This window comes from Leptonychotes weddellii, chromosome 11, assembly GCF_054177405.1.
Source record: "Leptonychotes weddellii isolate Sample4059 chromosome 11, ASM5417740v2, whole genome shotgun sequence".
NCBI classification, from domain to species: Eukaryota; Metazoa; Chordata; class Mammalia; order Carnivora; family Phocidae; genus Leptonychotes; species Leptonychotes weddellii.
In genome coordinates, this window is record NC_138379.1 from 83,156,490 (window position 1) to 83,170,458 (window position 13,969).

General features: G+C 42.8%; 1 pseudogene; it reads right to left on the bottom strand.

Moving 5' to 3' along the window:
• Positions 1–3,647: 3,647 nt before the first annotated feature.
• LOC102741627 (U2 small nuclear ribonucleoprotein B'' pseudogene) lies at positions 3,648–4,673 on the bottom strand (annotated as a pseudogene).
• Between the last annotated feature and the right edge of the window lie 9,296 nt (positions 4,674–13,969).

A 13,969-nucleotide genomic window follows, 5' to 3' on the forward strand; every position in this document is an offset into this window, starting at 1 on the left:
GCTCTTTCTCCTGGGTGCCCTGGGTCTTTCCCACTGGGTTCCTACCGGGTCTCAGAGGAGCACCTGCTGGTCGGTAACAGAGTAGGGAATAAGTCCTCTCATTCTCCCGTGTTATACATTTGGTGGCGGTGGGAAATGTCCCAAAACAAGTTGTTTGAGCTCCATCGTGTTATAGAGATGGGAAAATAGCTCTCTCAATGTCTATATAAGGCCTGTCTTTCCTTTGAGGCCTGGACTTTATCTAAGGAGTTGTGGCAGGGGAACAAAGACCACACTCCATTCTGACGAACCAGGCACTAGCTCTTGGGGAACCTATCAGGCCTGGCTCCATATTCTCCTGGGAGGAGGTCTCTCCAAGGAGGCACCGAAGGCTTCTTGCAAATAAACATGTTAAAGCCACCCTACCAGCTGGCCAGACACACCCAGCCCTCCCTGAGCCACCTGCAGTGGGCAAAATGAGATCCCTGACCGACCCTGTGCAGCCATGTGCTATCCTAAAGGTTTTTCATGTTTGCAAGCCTTAGTTATACTTCTAGGATCTCAGGGAACTTGAGATCAGGGTCATACTAGCATAAGCCCCAGGACAACTAACAGTAAGCAAAACAAACCTGCATAACCCTTTATAATTTACGAAGTACTTTTGTAAACATCACCTCCCTTAGTTTTTTTTTTTTAAGATTTTATTTATTTATTTATTAGAGAGCAAGCGAGAGAGAAACAGCACGAGAGAGGAGAGGGTCAGAGGGAGAAGCAGGCTCCCCGCTGAGCCGGGAGCCCGATGTGGGACTCGATCCCAGGACCCCGGGATCATGACCTGAGCCGAAGGCAGTCGCTTAACCGACTGAGCCACCCAGGCGCCCATCACCTCCCTTAGTTTTAACAGCAACCCTGTAGTGAGGCTATTACTGTCCTTATTTTGCAGATGAGATATCCCAAGCTGCCCAAGTTCACCAAGATACTCAGTGGCGGAGGGGAGCCTTGAGCTGCTATTAACTTGCCTGAGCACCGGTCTCTGTTGTTACTCCACTGGAGCACAAGTGGTGGGGAGGGGAGCAGCTACCGTGCTTCTACCCTCAATCTAGCTGCAACCTTCCCTCCATTCGACCCCTCCTCATCCCTCAAACCTCAGCAGGAAGCATGAGAAAAACCATTTGTACTTTTTCTTTTTAAAGATTTTATTTATTTATTTGAGGGAGAGAGAACACATGAGAGGGGATAGGGTCAGAGGACGAAGCAGACTCCCTGCCGAGCAGGGAGCCCGATGCGGGACTCGATCCAGGGACTCCAGGATCATGACCTGAGCCGAAGGCAGTCGCTTAACCAACTGAGCCACCCAGGCGCCCTTTTTCTTTCCTTTTTCAACTCGCCCTCCTATATTTGGGGTCTTCTCTTGCTTGGACCGCTGAGACCTTGTTATGGACTGAATATGTCCCCCCAAAATTCAGATGTCCAAGTCCCAACCCTCAATGTGATGGTATTTGGAGGTGGGGCCTTTGGGAGGTAATTAGGTTTGGATGAGGTCCGGAGGGTGGGCCCTCATGATGGGATTAGTGCCCTTAAAAAGAGAAAGACAGACTAGAGCTCCTGTACTCTCTTTCTTTCTGAGATGTGAGGACGCTGCAAGATGGCCACTGTGTGCAAGCCAGCAAGAGTCCCTCTTCCTGGAATCAAATTCACTGGCACCTTGATCTTGCACTTCTCAGCCTGCAGAACTGCAAGAAATAAATTCCTGTTGTTGAAGCCACCCAGTGTATGTATCTTGTTAGGTCAGCCTGAGCTGACTGATCCAGACTTCATTGTCTATTATTTCTCTGTCTTTGACTTCCAAATCTCTGGCTTGTCATCATCATGGAAAGGAGAGTATCCTTTGCTGCTACTTGGATCTTTGGGTTTCTTGGCTTTTCTTCACTTGCTCTTGGGAGGAGACAGCATGAAGGCAAGAGTATTGGCTTCATAAGTAAAGAATCAGAAGAAGATGTAGCTTCGGATTCCAAACCTGCTACTCCCCGTGTGAGCTCAGGCAAGTCCTTTAATAGCTCCAGTGCTTGGATAGGTGGTTCATCAGTCTGAGACGCAGTTTTCTCGTCTGTACCATAAGAAAATTGAAATACAAGATCCAGGACCCTTTCTGGTATAAAATGTTCTGATTTTATCGATTTGAATTAACATCCTAGGTTCCTTCTCTGTAACTTTCAGTCCCTTGACAACCTAGCATTTTTTTTTACCAGCCCACCAATTCAGACATTTGGCTGTCCCTCTTCCTAAGTCCTGGTCACATATCTCATATTATCAGATGTAATGCTAGGCAACCTAAAATACACCCAGGCTATTTCCCTGGGAAAGGGATTTTTTTTGCTACAGAATCAACTACAGCATACCCTTGTCTTTATAAGTTATTTTCTAAGACCAGCTTCTTAAAAACACAGAGTGTATTTCAGTGAATCTAGTTCATGCATACAATGTGGGAGGTGTTTGTGGCTTGTTGGTTTATATAACTTATGGTCATGTGGTGGCCAGTTTGTTTGGTTTTGTTTTAGGTCATTCCTTTATCCCACTACTTTTGGTGCTCTGTGCTTAGCCATGCTGTACTGTCTTCTGCAGGAAAACCATGCCAACCTCTTTCCGTTATCTTTCTAGCTTGGCTCCACTAGGGGTGAGGAAGTAAGCCAGAGAATATCATTCTAGTTCTTTCCCCAACTCATTGTTCAAACCCCATTCTTGGAGGAGATGTAATTCATCATCTCCCCTTCGATCCGTTAGATGTTCTGAACAGCTGATCTCATGGCTGCTTCTCAGACACTGTAAAACAGCAGTTTTAGCCTTATATACATTCAACTCTTCCAAGTAAGCAGTGTTGGTCCACAAATGGGCCCCCTTTACGTGGAGGACAAGGAGAGTCTAAAGAAAGAGGCAGACCACTCCAGATTGGTAAGCCGGGAGACTTCTTTATGAGGCTTGTCTTGGGAGGCCACAAGATGAGCAGATACCCACATTTGCCTCTCAGAATCTTAGAAGTTTCTGTGGAGGCCTTAACTGGGTTCAGTAACACATACCATCCAGATGGTCTCAACAAAACCTTACTCTCCGAAGGCTATGTCCTTGGATCAGCTGCACTGTGGACAAGTGGAACAGTAGGCCGAGCATACATTCCAAGGACAGGGGAAGGGATGAGGAGCCTCTGATTGCCAGGGTCCAGCTTGAGTGTCCACCGGTGGTCATGTCCTTTTGATTAACTCCTCCAACAAACAGGGTACTAAGTAAACACATAATAGCTGAAAATAATTCAGCCCAGGAGATTGCCTCCACAAGGAAACTGTAATTGACAACCCTTGAGGTCTATCAACAAGGGATAGACAGGAAATAAGAAGACATTGCTACGGCCACAGAACCATCTGAGCTTTTTATAGCCATGAGGGATTCTTCAGGGACTCCAGGGCAAGGTTGCTGGCTTTCCCAGGAATCAGTGGGATTAGCTGTATGGTCTATTTAAATCATTGCCTACAAAGTGGGGCTTGTCTCTTGTTCAGTAAAATTGATGAATGTAAATGGGGAATATTTTAGTTCTTCCTTCTGTGAAAGGCTCCCTCCCAGAGGTGTTTCTCATACATTCTCCCTTTCTTTTCTTTCTTTTTTTTTTAGGTAAAGAATACAAATAAAAGTTTATTATACAAAACTGAGGCCTTCATATTTCATAGTTCACTAAGGCTAAACAAAGCCTAGGTATTTTTTAAAATCATTCACAAAAATCTCACTTCCACTCTCCCTCATCCCAACTATTAAAAAATGGCCTGACCAAATGTTATCAAAACAAACACTATAAATAACACCAAGTGCTTTAAAGACAACTCTCCCATATGTTATTTCTTGGCATAGGTGATCTTCATGGCATGGGACGGTGTGATTTTAAATCCCTGTAAAGCATCCCTGGCAGCTCCAGCCTGTCCATCATTTTCAAATTCAACAGAAGCAATGTCATGCCTCCCAGGTACCAAACGTACTTCCTTGAAGCCAGGAAACTGATTAAACAGCATGGACGACATCATCTCATTAGTCTCTTCTGGTAAATTATTGAGGAATAAAATATAATTTGGAGGGTAATCAGGGACCTGAGGATTTGGTGTTGAATTTCCTTGGGTATTTGCTGCATTTGGTGTTCCCTGACCAGGCTTTTTGTTTGCAGTGGTTGCAGTCTGTTCCACAGTTTTTGCTTTTTTCTTTTCCTTCTTCTTTTCTTTGTCAGCAAAAGTGCCGCGCATTTTAGATATTACATCAGAATCTGTTTTTGCATACTGGATTCGCATTGGTTTACCATAAAATGGAAATCCTTGTAACTGTCTCAAGGCATTTGTGGATGAGCCCAGTTCCTTAAAAATAACAAAGGCTTGCCCCCTCATCTTCATGGTCTTTAAAGCTACAATATCTACAACGTGGCCAAACTGAGAAAACAGGGCATACAGGGATCTCTTCAACTCTTCTTTTTTAATTTTGTCATTCATATTGTTGATGTAAATTGTATGATTTGGTCTGATATCCATGTTTGGAGTTAAACTGTTCAAACTGCCTACTAGAACTCAGAAGACTAGATGACAAAGTTCTGGCACAGCTCTCAGATGGGCAGTGAACACTTCGAGTAGCTGTTATTAATGGCTGAGGCCTACGCTGGTCCCCCACGAACTGAACATTCTCCCTTTCTTGAAGTACGTATTCTTTTTTTTTTTTTTTTAAGATTTGTTTACTGGGCACCTGGTGGTTCATTCAGTTAAGCGTTTGCCTTCCGCTCAGGTCATGATCCCAGGGTCCTGGGATGGAGTTCCGCATCAGACTTCCTTCACAAGTTGGGGGGGGTGCGGGGCAGAAGGAGAGAATCTTCAGGTATACTCCCCGCTGAGCAGGGAGCCAGATGTGGGGCTTGATCCCACATCCATGAGATCATGACCTGAGCCGAAACCAAGAGTCAGATGCTTAACCAACTGAGCCACCCAGGCGCCCCATGCAATATGTATTCTTTATAGAGAGAAAACTGATTCTGATTCTGGATTCTACAAGTCAAAAGTAGTGCAGACTTTAACCTTTCCCACTGTCTTCCCTGAAAGTGTCTCTTCTTTTTTTTTTTTTAAGATTTTATTTATTTATTTGAGAGAGAGAGAGAGCACGAGAGGGGGGAGCGGGAGAGGGAGAAGCAGACTCCCCGCTGAGCAGGGAGCCCGATGCGGGACTCGATCCCGGAACTCCAGGATCATGACCTGAGCTGAAGGCAGTCGCCCAACCAACTGAGCCACCCAGGCGCCCTGAAAGTGTCTCTTCTTGCAAAGACCTTTGGTGCTTGGGTGAAACACTTGATAATATATATTTTTTGTCCCCTCTACACTGAACTCCCTTCAGCTGAGTCTCCATTGGTAAAGAATTTCTTCATGATGAGTTTTTCTTTAATTAAAAAAATGTTAATACCTTTATTGAGATATAATTCACATACCATAAAAATTAACCCATTTAAAGTGTACAATGCAATGATTTTAGTATATTCCCAAACTTGTGCAATCATCACTATGATCTAAGTTTCAGATATTTTCATCATCCTAAAGGGAAATGCTTTATCCATTAGTAATCACACCTCATTCTTTCCTACTGCCCAACCCTGCCAGCCTTAAGCAACCACTACTGTCCTTTCTGTTTCTATGGATTTGCCTATTCTGAACATTTCATATATATGGAGTCATACAATATGTGACTTCTGCGTCTGGCTTCTTTCACTTAGCGTACTGTTTTGAAGGCTCATCCATGTTGTAGCATGTATCAATATGTCATTTGTTTTTATTGCTGTATAATAATCCACTATATGGATATACCACATTTTATTTATCCATTTATCAGTTGAATCAGATTTGGGTTATTTTTCTTTTTGGCTATTATGGTATCTATGAACACTAATGTCCACATTTTTGTATGAACATGTTTTCAGTTCTCTTAGATATACCTCGGAGTGGAATTGCTGGGTTATATAGTAACTTTATGTCTGATTTTTTTTTTTTAAAGATTTTATTTATTTGACAGAGAGAGACACAGCGAGAGAGGGAACACAAGCAGGGGGAGTGGGAGAGGGAGAAGCAGGCTTCCCGCTGAGCAGGGAGCCCGATGTGGGGCTCGATCCCAGGACCCCGGAATCATGACCTGAGCCGAAGGCAGACGCTTAACGACTGATCCACCCAGGCGCTCCCTGTCTGATTTTTTGAGAAGCTGCTAAACCATCTTTCCCAGGTGACTATACCATTTTACATTTCCACCAGCAATGTATGAAGTTTCCGATTCCTCCACATCCTTTTTTCAAAAGACTTATTTATTTATTTGAGAGAGAGAAAGCTCATGTTAGTGAGTAGGGGGAGGGGCAGAGAGAGAGGGAGAGAATCCCAAGCAGAGTCCCCACTGAGCTCAGAGCCCCATGGAGGGCTCGATCTCATAACCCAGAGAACACGACCTGAGCTGAAACCAAGAGTCAGACGCTCAACTGACTGAGCCACCCAGGTGCCCCCCACATTCCCTTGTTTTTGTCCATTTTTTTTTTTTAGCCATCCTAGTGGGTGTGAAGTATGTGGTTTTGATTTGCATTTCTCTAATGACTAATGGTGTTGAGTATATTTCATGTGTTAATTGGTCATTTGTATATCTTCTTTGATGAAATATCTATTCAAATCCTTTGCCTATTTGTAACTGGACTGTCCATTTATCACTAAGTTGTAAGAGTTCTTTATATATTCTGGATACAAGTCTCTCTCAGATAGATGATTTGCAAATATTTTTTCTCATTCAGTCAGTTGACTTTTTACTTTCTTGATGGTACTATTTGCAGCACAAAATTATTTGTTATTTCTGTTTTTATTTGGATGTGGTCCAATTTATCTATTATTAATTTTGTCTGTTGTGCTTCTCGTGTTGTAGCTGTGAGCCCACTGCCGAACCCAAAGTCATGAAGATGTGCTCCTACATTTTTTTTTTTAAGATTTTATTTATTTGTCAGAGAGAGAGCGCATGCGCACAAGCAGGGGGAGTGGCAGGCAGAGGGAGAGCAGGCTCCCTGCTGAGCAAGGAGCCTGTTGTGGGGCTAGATCCCAGGACCCCAGGACCCCAGGGCCCCAGGATCGTGACCTGAGTGGAAGGCAGATGCTTAAGTGACTGAGCCACTCAGGCGTCCCACTCCTACATTTTCTAAAACTATAAAAAAAAAAGTTTTATGGTATTAGCCTTTACATTTAGGCCTATAATCCATTTTGATTTAATTTTTGTGTATAGTGTGAGGTAGGAGCCCAACTCTGTTCTTTTGCATGTGGATATCCAGTTGTCCCAGTACCATTTGTTGAAAAGACTATTATTTCCCCCATTGAATTGTCTTGGTATCCTTGTCAAAAATCAATTAATACACCACATTAATAAAAGAAAGGTTAAGAACCATATGATTCTGCCAATAGATGCAGAAAAACATTTGACAAAATACAGCTTCCATTCTTGATAAAAACCCTCAACAAAGTAGGGATAGATGGAACATACCTCAACATCATAAAGGCCATATATGAAAGACCCACAGCTAATATTGTCTTCAGTGGGAAAAAACAGAGAGCCTTTCCCCTATGGTCAGGAACACGACAAGGATGTCCACTCTCACCATTATTATTTAACATAGTACTAGAAGTCTTAGCCTCAGCAATCAGACAACAAAAAGAAATTTAAAAAAATCCAAATTGGCAAGGAAGAAGTCAAACTTTCACTCTTTGCAGATGACATGATATTCTATGTAGAAAACCCAAAAGACTCCACCAAAAAATTGCTAGAACTCATACATGAATTCAGCAAAGTTGTAGGATATAAGATCAATGTGCAGAAATCTGTTGCATTTCTTTTTTTTTTTTTTTTTAAAGATTTTATTTATTTACTTGACAGAGAGAGAGACAGCGAGAGAGGGAACACAAGCAGGGGGAGTGGGAGAGGGAGAAGCAGGCTTCCCGCTGAGCAGGGAGCCCGACGCTGGCTGGATCCCAGACCCTGGGATCATGACCTGAGCCGAAGGCAGACGCTTAATGACTGAGCCACCCAGGCACCCCTGTTGCATTTCTTTACACCAATAGCAAAGTAGCAGAAAGAGAAATTAAGGAATCAATCCCATTTGCAATTGCACCAAAAACAATAAGATACTTAGGAATAAACCTAACTAAAGGCGTGAAAGATCTAAATCTGAAAACTGTAGAACATCTATGAAAGAAACTGAAGAGGACACAAAGAAATGGAAAGACATTCCATGCTCATGGATTGGAAGAATATCGGTAAAATGTCTATGCTACCCAAAGCAATCTACACATTTAGTGCCATCCCTATGAAAATACCACCAGCATTTTTCACAGAGCTAGAACAAAGAATCCTAAAATTTGTATGGAACCATAAAAGACCCCAAATAGCCAAAGAATCCTGAAAAAGAAAAACAAAACTGGAGGTACCGTGATTCCTGATTTCAAGCTGTATTACAGAGCTGTCGTCATCAAGACAGCATGGTACTGGCACAAAAACAGACACATCGATCAATGGATCTATGAAGTTTATCATAGATAGATTTCCATTCTGAGAAAAGTCAGAAATGGACTCACAACTATGTGGTCAACTAATCTTTGGCAAAGCAGGAAAGAATATCCGATGGAAAAAAGACAGTCTTTTCAACAAATGGTGCCGGGAAAACTGGACAGCAACATGCAGAAGAATGAAACTGGACCACCTTTTTACACCATATACAAAAATAAATTCAAAATGGATGAAAGACCTAAATGTAAGATAGGAAACCATCAAAATCCTAGAGGAGAATACAGGCAGCAACCTCTTTGACCTCGGCCGTAGCAACTTCTTAGTAAACACGTCTCTGGAGGCAAGGGAAACAAAAGCAAAAAATGAACCACTGGGATTTCATCAAGATGAAAAGCTTCTGCACAGCAAAGGAAACAACAAAACTAAAAGGCAGCCCACGGAATGGGAGAAGATACTTGCAAGTGACATACCTGATAAAGGGTTAGTATCCAAAATCTATAAAGAACTTAAACTCAACATCCAAAAAACAAATCATACAGTCAAGAAATGGACAGAAGACATGAACAGACAGGGGAGCAGGGGAGACCTGATGCAGGGCTCTATCCCAGGACCCGGAGATCATGACCTGAGCTGAAGGCAGACCCTTCACCGACTGAGCCACCCAGGGGCCCTGGCAGAAGAGTTTTTAAGAGGCTTTATTTTACCTGGAGGCCTGGTTGGAAAGAGTCTAATAAATGATGGTAGTGAAAAAATTCAGCCAGTGGCTTCCTACTTGTCCTGGGGACAGAACGACATTAAACTACCTGTTTGGAGAAACTATTCTTAGCTCTTTTGCAGCCTTCGGGGCATGTTTTAATTGTAGCTAGGACTCTTCCATCTTTCCTTTCCCTTGTCGCAAAGTCAGAATGGGATCTTCGCCAACTATCCCTTCTTCCTGCTTTCTCTTTCCTTGCAGGGATGGAGCCCTGGGCCGTGCTATGGTCTCAATTTTCTGGAGGGTGCTTGATTGCCCAGCAAACCCTTCGCTTTTCTCTTAGCTTCTCCAGAAGTGCCTTGAGAGTCCCCACATTTCTGCAAGACAAAGTGCTCAGATCAAAGTTAGATTTTAGACGGCAGCTCTAGCGTGCCAGCCATGTCTCTATAAACTCTCAAAAGAGAGAATGTATGTTTTAGGACAAACTCTATCTTTCTCTTGCTTTATTTTTGCCCAATACAGACCGAGTGCTGCGTGGTGTGTTAGGCTCTGGACGTATAGAAAGGAAGGAATGAAGAAACGCTCTGAGCATATACAAGTCCTTGGCATCAAGGAAATCACAATTTAATGGGGAGACACTCATTTATTTAAGAAATATTTGCTATGTCCCAGTCGCAGTGTTAAGTGCTGGATATAGAATAGTGAATTAAACAGATATGGTTCCTGCCTATTTGGGGATTATAATCTAATTAGACAGAGAGCCATAAATGTAATGTAATATAAGTTAGACTGTTAAAAGTGCTACAATAGATTCACAATAATAATAATTTTATTTATTTTATTTTATTTTTTTTAAAGATTTTATTTATTTATTTGAGAGAGAGAGAATTAGAGAGAGAGAACACATGAGAGGGGATAGGGTCAGAGGACAAAGCAGACTCCCTGCTGAGCAGGGAGCCTGATGCGGGACTCGATCCCGGGACTCCAGGATCATGACCTGAGCCGAAGGCAGTCGCTTAACCAACTGAGCCACCCGGGCGCCCCACTATGACTGATTTTTTTACAAGGATTGTGAGGATCCTGAGCTGAGCTGGACCTTAAGGGAGTAGTAGAATTTCAAATAGTTGGGTGAGCTTCAAGGGTATTCCAAACACACAGACACTCAGGAGCAAAGGGTAAGGAGAAAGTGCAGAATGTGTTTTGATCATAAGGGAGCCTGCAGTGGTCCTGGGTGGGGAAGGGTGGAGTGGGAAAATCCTTGAAATTTGAAATGCTGACAAAGAGGTTGGGGCCAGGTTGTAAAGGCATTTGAGTCCTCTGCTCTGAGAGTTCGAACTGTACCAAACAATGAATCCATAAATATTTGATGCTTGGAAGTCACTGGAAAAAAATCTCTAGAGAAATCAAAGCTGCTATTAAAGTTGGTGTGAAATGTAAGGGTCGAGTATTTGATACCTACTTTGGTTTCCACAATCCAGCTTTTATCAGAATGTGGCTCAACTTGGAGCTTGGAGTTGGGGATTGGACTCTCAGAGCTCAGACCCTAAAACGTACCTCATCGTGTTCTGCCCCTATTTTTACCTTAACATTGAACTCAATGTAATAATCTTAATTAAGAAAAAAAAAAGAAATTAGGGCATTTTAATTGTATTTTGAAAAATAGAGGGGCGCCTGGGTGTCTCAGTCGTAAAGCGTCTGCCTTCGGCTCAGGTCATGATCTCAGGGTCCTGGGATCAAGCCCTGCATTGGGCTCCCTGCTCCGAGGGAAGCCTGCTTCTCCCTCTCCCACTCCCCCTGCTTGTGTTCCCTCTCTTGCCATCTCTCTCTGTCAAATAAATAAAATCTTAAAAAAAAAAAAAAAGAAAGAAAAATAGAGTTAAAAATCACACATGGGTGTTTGGAGTTTCTTAAAAGTAAATTATTGCATAACAGGAAGGCATTCATATAAATATAATTAGTAATTTTTTACATATATGATTTTAAATGAATTTTAAAAGAAATGCTGCCAGGATTGAGTTTTTCTTCCTCATAGAGCTCCGATAGAGTTCTCACAAGGCACTTGCAGAAAGTTTGGGAATGCACACAATTTCTTTTCTTTTTTTTTTTTTTTTAAGATTTTATTTATTTGAGAGAGAGAGGGAGAAGCACACTCCCCACTGAGCAGGGAGCCCAAAGCGGGACTTGATCCCAGGACCCTGGGATCATGACCTGAGCTGAAGGCAGATGCTTAACCAACTGAGCCACCGAGGCACCCTGAAAATGCACACAATTTCTTAAGCAGATTGTTGCATAGCAGTGATAGAAATATTTTAGTATTTTTCTTACACATCTACTTTATTTTTTTAAGATTTTATTTATTTATTTGACAGAGAGACACAGCGAGAGAGGGAGCACAAGCAGGGGGAGTGGGAGAGGGAGAAGCAGGCTTCCTGCAAAGCAGGGAGCCTGATGCGGGGCTCTATCCCAGGACCCTGGGATCATGACCTGAGCCGAAGGCAGACGCTTAACGACTGAGCCACCCAGGCGCCCCTTACACATCTACTTTAAATAAATTTGAGAAGAAAAAAATATCCTTGGCATCTTTTTTTTTTTTAAACAGACCACAGACACTGGTGTACCCTCAAGTTCAGAGAGACAACTAGCTTTGGGGAGTAAAAGCCTGGATTTGCTTCTCAGATTCACCGCTTCCTGGCTGTGTGAGTCAGTCATCAGATGGTTCAAGTAACCCAACCATCTATAAGTGGGGATAATAACTACTTTATGAAGTTGTGAGATTGGGAAGGTTTTTACTGGACGTCTATGGTTGTATCATGAACGCAAATCTGTCCAACTTCCAAAGACTGAATGATGTGTGTTTAGTAAACCAAACCGAAACACTTAAAACTATCATTTTCTCCCTTTAACTCTGAAGTTAATTTTTTAAAAAGATTTATTTATTTATTTGAGAGAGAGAGAGAGTGAGCAGAGGGAGGGGCAGAGTCCTCAAGCCGACTGCCCGTGGGGCTCGATCCCATGACCCTGAGATCAAGACCTGAGCCAAAATCATGAGTCCGCTACTTTGCTGACTGAGCCACCCAGGTGCCCTTGAAGTTAATTTATTTTCACAGCCCTAATCCATCATTCCTCCATCATCCTCATCTTTTCCAGGTGATTTGGAAAGAGGCCTGTCCTTGTTTACTTGCTTTTAGGGGAAGGAAATTAATACTCGAGTGTCTACCATGTGCCAGACTTTAATCTAGGTCCCTGTACATATTTATAACAGTTAATTCTCCTAACAAGTCCATGAGGTAGGAGTGATTTTCCAGAAGAAGAAACTAAGGCTCAAGGTGACCTCGTAAATGGAAAAACCCACTACAAAATCTAGGTCTAACTATAAAACCCTTACCCTTTTTACTTGTGATGCCAGGCTGCTCTTTAAACATGCCAAAGATGAAATTATTTTTTAAATAAAAATAAGCGGCCATTAATTTCATCCTTAAGAATTCTTCTTAAAATGCCTTGAGAACCCTGGGGCTAACTGGAGACATCGTTGGGTGGCCCAAAACCACAGGTGCAGACTGTTACCGTCCGCCCGGGCACTGCTCGGGTAACTTCAGCCCACTGTGCTTTTTCTGTTTGGCCATACAGACATCCAGCTTCCTGGAGCCGGCTTCCATTTAGATTCCAGCTTTCTGGCTCCTGATGTGGGTTTGTGGTTCTCAACTGCCTGTAGTTTAAACTTTGACCAGCAGGTGTCTCTACAGGCAAGGGAGAGGGCTCCTCTCCCGCAGAGCCCGCCTTTGAGGTGCAAGATGGATTTTCTAGTTTAACTGAGGAAAATTGTGGTGGAAATGAAGCAAACAAAGGTAGATCGGCTACCTATGGAAGTCAATCCCAGTTGCATACGTTTTGCTTAGCCAACAGCTGTAGAGGCTGGTAGAAAACCTAAGCAACCCCCCCTGTTAATGCAAGGAAGCCGCTGGGAAGGCAGAGTCTCTGTGCTCTCTTCAAAACAGGTAAGGCTGTTTGAAGGTGAGCACTTAAAACTGAGAGGCAACTCCCAAGGCAGGTGTGGCAGGGAGGATGGCTCTTTAGTCAGCAGAGATGTGAAGATGAAGGAATAAACAGGAAAGAGGCAGTTCTGTACCTTCAGAGCCAGGGAAATAAAGAATTTCCACTCATCTAATGTGAGATGTTCTGAATTCCTGGAATTTTAGGTACACTTCTATGTAAGGGAAAGAAAAGGATCCAGATATGCCAACATTTTAATTAGTATTTGTTGAGTACCACTCTTTGTCCCTCTGTGAGAAAGAAGCACATTATAAGAAAAAAATTTTATTGGTATAAATATTAAGGAGTGGACTGCAGAGTAACTACGTGTACCTTTTGTTAAGGAGCGTATCCTTTTGTGAAAAAAGTTGTCCTGAATGAATTTTTTTTCTGTACCTAATGTATTTTCTCATATAAAATCAAAGGCGTATCTCCCTGAGGAAAAACATTGATCCTAAAAGATGATATAGTCACATCTAAGAGTGCAGAAAACGTCTAAAAAAATCATAGGGGCTCAGTCGGTTAAGCATCTGCCTTTGGCTCAGGTCATGATCTCTGGGTCCCGGGATGGAGCCCTGTGTCAGGCTTCCTGCTCAGCAGGGAGTCTGCTTCTCTCTCTCTCTCTCTCTCTCTCTCCCCCTCTGCCTCTCCCCACTGCTCATTCTCTCTCTTTCAAATAAATAAAAT